We start from the raw sequence: 7,927 nt of genomic DNA on the forward strand, positions 1-7,927 counted from the left end.
GAGAACCAGCATCCTAACAGACGGACAACCTCAGTGGATTCATGCCAGCAGGGTTAAGACCAGCCCCACCAAACCACCTAAGGCGTCGGATCAAGTAGATGACGACTCAGGCGAGCCAGCGCCCGGATTCAATACACCTACACACGCACAATCACTGATTAACACACAACGCCTGAAAGAGCCAAGACTCAGAAAGCCCTTTGATCCCCCACCTGAACAACAACAAGGTACTCGAACATCCAGCAGGAACAGAAAGCCTAGAGTACCACACAATGTCTAACCTGATAAAGATAGACTCGTTTCATCCTGATAATGGAAAAAATGAAATGCCCATTGTCATCACACGACGCTTAGGTCTCTCGAACCTGGGACCAGGCCAGGAGACGACTGAAGAACTGTGTTTTTTTATATATTTAGATTATTAATCATATCTACTGCATTAACCTTAGGATTTTTATTTACTATTTTGTATTGTAAACTGCAACCCTGTTCACATTTCTACAAGCCACATTTTGCTGACAATACCTCATGCTCCACTTGGCAAGACACCCACCTAGTACAGCTACTTCAATGTATTTGCAATTAGCACAAATTGATCCTGAGGATGTGCCAGATGTTACCAATGATGATCCTGGTGTGTATATTGAACATTAGGCTGTGAACTATTACATTTTATGATTTGCTTTTTATATTATGTTATTACATTTGTGATTTTTCCTTTCTATTTGAGTTATTATTTTAAAAAAATAATAAAAGAGGGGAACTGTTAGGTATTTTAGTACCATGGGAGCATTTACTGGATATTGTTTTATAGTGACATTATGCAGGAAAACTCTGTCATTCAATAAGGCCCCTTTGTTTTAGTTATTTTTCTCTTTGACCCAAGAATTGATGTGTGAGAATCACAGGCTGGTACAAGGTTGAAATACCACAGAGATCACTCCCTCAGCTACATTAGTTTCTTAATCTTTTAGGAGACGCCTGTTGAAGGCCAGATGGTTTGTTTCAGAATTCACTAATGAAAGAACTCTTTATTTCGTGCCTTGAAAATATGTCGCTGAGATAATCACAATTGTAGCTGAACTGATACACTATACAAAGGATGCTTCTTCACCCAAGGGCAGAAAGACGCTCCCTTATCTTGGTCTGTACTGGTTTAAACTGAGAATCTGCTGACTCATGAATTTGTCCCTCTATATAAACTGTTGTACTTGTGAATAAAGTTGAGTCAATTTGGGAAGACAACCTGAAGCAGTCTCTGTTTTCTTGTTCTCCCAAGCTGCTCCCGAGCTCGTACTAACACGCTGAATGGCATGCTTGAATATTACTTGAGAATATATTTGACTGTGTTACAGACTAAGGTACATTCTCTGCTGATAGACGTCCACGCCTCGGAGGAAGCCGATCCACGGATTAGGCCCTGGAAGCCGTTTCCTTCAGTGATAATGTAACACATTATCACAGTTTAGCGCGTTGGGTTGTGTTGGATTGTTACGTTTTTAAAGCTTTGTAATGCGACAGGTGCGATAGCCGACACCACACCTTCACCTGACGTACAACGTGACGTATGACGCACACGTTGGGTATTCACTTTCAAAACAACACTGGGGATAGAAAATAGTGCTCGAGGTGGTTAATGCTCCTTTCGCTGGTTGCCAACCACCATTGAATAACAACAAGAAGAAAATATTGATCTGCTTCTCTTAGTTTTGCACGTTTAAGCCGCAATTCAGACTCAAAAAAAGCTGCAAAGCAGGAGAACGACATGGCCATCAAATATTCTGTGCCACAGATACAGTTCGCTGCAGCACAGAGTGATGATGAGACCGTTAACATGTGCAACTTAGAAGTAGTCAGAGGTAACTGGATGTTCAATCGGGTTAAATGCAAGGTTGATTGGATTATATCTGAAGATCGTATGCTATTCGTGGTAACTCTGCTAGACTCCAAATTGCTGCTCGTCCATGCGGGAGTATCTCAAAATTAAATGAAACCACTTAACACTTTTTCCCTAAAACGGACTGACATGGGACACATTAAAGTTGGATCGGAACCTGCTAATCAGTCTGAAGGTAAGTGTTTTTTTCACTTATTCGAGAGAAGTCCGAAATGCGTTCTTAGTACTGTTTGTTTTGACTTTTAAGCTACCCTACCAGGATATTTTCATTTAAAGACAAATTGTCAATATCTCTGAATGTGGAGACTCAAAAGACTAGTTAGGTAATTTGCCGATGGATTTATGAGACTTGATAGAAACTTGGACGTTTGCAACAGGTGAATCGGTGAACTACCGAGGTTGCGCCCAAATGCTTAAAGCTGTTAGCTGGTCAGTGTTTTCAGGTGTGCTTGTACTACCTGTACGGTGCGGAGTGCTGACTAAGTCATGTTAAACCCATTAAAGCGTCGAGCTCAAATATCTTTTCATGTTTGTGCACTGCTCTCTTGTTGGCACACATTTTCTGTTTATTGAAGCCTTTTGTGAATAATTTTGATCATGTAAAAACTGGGAATTGGTCCCTATTGACAATACTCTTATTTTTTGCATTGAATATGTCATTCAGGAAAGGTAATTGGTCACTGAAGTTTTTGCAACTGTGTATTTCTAAATTTTGTGGCTTCAGTGCACACAAATTTATATTGTTCAGTTTGCATGTTAAAAGCCTGCCAAGCACCCCAAGGCTGATTATGCTTGGTAAGAAGTCATTTATGACATAGAGCTGATTAGACCATATTAAAATTTCTGTTTGGCACAAGAGCTTTTCGTGGACACAGGTATCCAGTCTCTGTTTTGTTAGCTCAAATTTCTGTAATTTCCTTTATAAACCAAGGTTGTTGGACATGTGTCTCAGTGAATCCAGCAAAGTAACAATATCAAATTTCTGATCAACAGTAGTCTAGCTACACCAACAGCAGAAATACTGAAGTCAATACTGTAAAGTTTAACAGCAGCACAAACTATAAACTCCAAAATAACCATACAGTTGATTCACCTCCGGTACTTTAACTGGGCTGACTCTTTGTTAGGTGTGTTTAATGTGCAGAATAATTCCCAATTATATACAATTATAATATGTTAAAATGGACCTATGTACACAAGGCCATTAATAATTAACTGTACGTAGGTATTTGCTTTATGACTATCTAGACAGTGTGAAGAAGTGAAGTATTGAAATTATTTTATGTTGCATAATGACAACATGTTGCCCCTATACATTTAAGGACAAAGTTCAATGACCGCCACCTGCTGGATGGTGAGTGCAGAGGGGCGTGTAATTGTTGAGCTGGACAAAGAGAACACCTGTGCTGATGCAATGTCAGTCTTCTTTGGTTCATTCTATGTATTGAACCTGGAATACCAGGAGTCAGCGGGTGCAAGGTTTTTTGTAAGGATAAACCCTGAAGAGGGAACAAAATGTACCTCCAAGGTTGGGACAAGCAGGAAGACTGGGACCACTGTGAAGCGAAAGGTTGTTCACATTAACCCTCATGTCACAACTTTCCTCCAGTGGCTTACTGAATTTGAGTGGAGAACTTCAAATTAGGGAAATTAGTAAATTTCTTGTATAATTTAAGTGACCAATGTGTTGTTACCCATGTCTCCACAGATGATCCATGGCCCATGCTTTCTGGACATTTACACAAGACGAGCAACAATGAAGACAAGCTCTCTCGCCATCTTGCAAGACGCTGTCTCTGTCCAATAGGTTTTTTTGAGTGCAACAGTTTTGATTTTTTTCCCTTCTTTTACCCATCCATCCATCCATTCACTTCCGCTTATCCTTTTTCAGGGTCGCGGGGGGCGCTGGAGCCTATCCCAGCTGTCATAGGGCGAAAGGCGGGGTACACCCTGGACAGGTCGCCAGTCTGTCGCAGGGCCAACACATAGGGACAGACAACCATTCACACTCACATTCACTCGCACATTCACACTTAGTGGCAATTTGTATTATCCAATTAACCTATCCCCACAAGCTGCATGTCTTTGGACGGTGGGAGGAAGCCGGAGTACCCGAAGAGAACCCACGCAAACACGGGGAGAACATGCAAACTCCACACAGAAAGACCTGATGGTGGAATTGAACTCAGGACCTTCTTGCTGTGTGGCAACAGTGCTAACCTTCTTTTACCCGTTTGTTAAAAATTATTTCAGCTACTTACACTTTAATTGTCACATGTATTGGCTCACCCTACAAATCAATGAACTCAGTCCACAAAGCAAGATCAGGGTTCAGTGCAGGTCAGTCAAGTTCCTTCACACCACACACGCTCATCCATGTCCTTGTGGACCCTGTTTTGTGCAATGATTTGGTCGTGTGAGCCAGTATTTTGGACAAAGTGTATATAAAGGCAGACGTGTGGGGCTTGATATTATATCCATTACAATTCAGTTTGTTTGTATGGTGCCAACAAAATGAATGCCAAGGCACTTCACATTGTAGGTTTGAGACCCTACAAAATATAAGTAAGGAAACCCAACACTTGAGCATGTGTTGTCTGCCATGATATGGATATGACATAATATCGTTATTGTTTGTACAACCATCTGAGAAAATAATGGATTACATGGTTTAGTAAAAACAAGTGCTTCCTCAATGAAAATACGTTTTCAGTTCTTTTCAGTTTTTGATTTTGGAAATGTGCATTTCAGCAGGGAAGAATCAGAATTGAAATAAAGTGGTGCAAAGCACATGAATTATATTTTGTGTGTGTGTGTGTGTGTGTGTGTGTGTGTGTGTGTGTGTGTGTGTGTGTGTGTGTGTGTGTGTGTGTATCCATCCATCCAATTTTTTTGGAACCCTCCAGTCTCTTACAGTATGTTACTGTTAACTGAAATTACGGTAAATTACGACCTTTTAAAAGAGTAAATGACCGCCTGTTAGGACACGGTGTCCTCTAGCAGAGATGAATATTTTTGGTACTGATGATGCGTACCAACGGTAAGTTACTGGTTAATATATTGCAGTTTATTACCTTGCAGCGGGCTTACAGTGACATACCGTGAATAAACGGTAGTATACCAATTTATTAATCACAGTATGATGTTACTTTGTTGACGTAATTTACGACATAACGACATAACGGTATCTCACTGACATAACTGTCGCCAGTGAGATACCGTAAAAAAGGCTACGGTGCGTTACCATAATTTGTCCAAGAGTATTATACCACACCAGCAAAAAACGGTATCATCCTGCAGAAAGGTAAGCTACCGTAACACGGCGTCACGATATGACGCTGGCAGCAGTGACGCCAGTATGTTACCGTAAAGTGGCGATGAAAAGTCTAACGGTGCAGATACACGGAGTAATCAGAAAAGTTTAGCATGAATCTGGACATTAGATTTAAGATTTAAGTTTTAAGCTTATCAGATATCACTTGTTAGAAGCTCCTTACCATTTGAATAAATCTCTTCTCAATCTGCTGTCCTCTTCTGCTTGCATCTTTTTTTTTTCATCTAACACTGACGTTATTTTTTCTCCGTGAAAAACACAGCAACTCATCTTATCCCGGGGTGCCAGGAAGTCGAGCTGCGGATCTCAGCAGAAAACTTTTCAAACTGATTGCAGGTTGATCCAGGTATACATTTGAAACAGGTTCTCCTCGGTGACGTGACAGTCGGAATGCATCTGCGTAACCATGGTTACAGGGGGACGCTTTGGAGCTCTGCTGCTCAGCAGCAAAATATTTCAGATCAATATGTAAATACTCCAACTCTAAAACCAAGTAAAATAAATATGCTGCATATGTGTATAGTGCGTTCATGTGTGTGTGTGCGCTGCGTGGTGACGTAGGCGCGTGCATGTGTGCCCCGGTCACAGCTCCTTTCAGCATGGCCGGAGGTAAGTCACTGCCACGTTGCTCTCAGCTAATTAAAGTTTGTTCAGATCCCAAGCTGCAATGTGAATACAGCCAAACCGCCGCGTTTTTGTTTGTCATTTAGAGACTCATTCGGGATAAGTTTTGTGGAGGGCGGAGTTCACTAATATACACTTATAATGAGTTTTAGCCGAGAACGCAGCTAAAATGCTAGCATGCTAAGTTAGCCTGATTGCTAGCGGCTACTCGCGGCAGTCTTTTTTTAACAGCATGCACTCTTTTTTCCTTCGTCAGGAGAGGTGTACTGGCAGTCGCGTGACACACACAGATCAGACACATATTTCTGTGTTGCAGGTATGGAGATGTTCTTATGTTTTGGAGATGCTGTCTTTCATTCATTGTTTTTATAAGTACAGTGTTGTACTGCCTGTTAGATGGCGGTTATTAATATAATTGTACTGAAGTATAATGTTTGAACTATAAGTACCAGAATATTGGGTCCTGGTTATTGAATTGTATTTATCTGACTGTTTATTTGTTTTTGAATTATTTTGTTGATTGTTCTTATAAGTTGTTTTTGATGTTTTTTCAGTGACATATTATTTATTTTGTGCTTTTTGTTTTTGAGAGCTTAAGTTAATGTTTTAAAACAATTTGTTGTATTTGATTCATTATATTATTGTAGTGTTAATGAAGCTGCAGACACAGCTCCTTTCAGCATGGCCGGAGGAGAGGTGTACTGGCAGTCGCGTGACACACACAGATCAGACACATGTTTCTGTGTTGCAGATGTGCAGTAAAGAGCCAAAGACCCAGTACTGTCTCCTGCCTCCTACTTTCACGCCAGAACACAACGCAAGAACAACAGGCGTAACACATGAACGGGTTACACATACTGAGGTGAGTTGTTGAGGATATGTCGAGCTGTCGATAAGCACGGCTGTTTTTGTGCTCTTATATACTGTTAGCCTGTTTTGCTGGCGTTAGTGAAGCTGTTTTCAACTGGATGTAACATTGTTGAACTCTGATGATTAATGAATAAACTCTCGATGTGACGATGTGAGCATGTAATTGTAACCCTGTGTTCATTTAGTCGTTTGATACCGTTTAATATCCAGTACATCTATTGGGTGTTTTATAACATGCCCTGGAATCATTTTAAGTTTTACAATGCCGGTGATTTACGACTCTTTCGCGACAGTCAACTGTGGCGTAAACTCTGGCGGGTCTCAGAGCTAGCTTATGTGAGCAAGCAGTGACATCTATACATGCAGTAGCCTTAAAATACTGATTATTTATTCTCCTGCTAGGTAAGAATTTGTGTTTTATACGTTTATTGTCACATTGTGCGCCATGTTATTGTTTCGGTGAAATGAATTTCTACAATGGCGGACTTAGACAAAATAGTGTTACTGTTAATTTGACTCTCTGCAGTGTTTAAATGCTTACATATACACACACAGTTACTGTCCCGCCACACGTAGGACTCAGTTCTGCTTCTATGCCCCATCTTTGTTTACTCTTTCCCACCCAACAAGTGCATAAATAAGATGTTAAAAACGTCATCATCATATCAAACATGATCGATTTGGGGGGAGTTTGTTTGGCACATGCTGACTGCATCCTAATTATAACCAGAAGAGGAGGCGAGAGCAGAGAACGAGAGTGCAGCAGTTTGGTGAAAGGAACAGGTGAAGAAGAGGTGAGCATCCAAGAGACGAGCAAGAGGACAGTTTCAAAGCAGACATTATGGCACAATAAAAGCTGTAAGAGCAGAGATTCATTCATATCTTTACTATTTTTCTTTAGCTTCTACTCCCGCTGCTTACAATAAATCTGAGATAAAGAACAAACAAGAACAACTCACATGGCATTGATTGTTTAGTTCAGTGTCACTCTGTGATTGTTTGACATTTCATATAAATGTGACTCTAAAATATAGTCAATAATATTAAAAAGCTGCTGTTACTGAGTGAAACTTGAAGGATTATGATAAACTTCAGTTCTTACTGAATCTGTAACATTGCTTTTTTTAAAATTGTTAAATGACTTTTGTGTCACTGCACAGTGAAAAGCTCACCTGATGTAGTGGTGAGGCCATGTTCACCAC

The sequence above is a fragment of the Rhamphochromis sp. 'chilingali' genome (assembly GCF_963969265.1).
Source record: "Rhamphochromis sp. 'chilingali' genome assembly, chromosome: 1".
In the NCBI taxonomy this organism is placed as follows: domain Eukaryota; kingdom Metazoa; phylum Chordata; class Actinopteri; order Cichliformes; family Cichlidae; genus Rhamphochromis; species Rhamphochromis sp. 'chilingali'.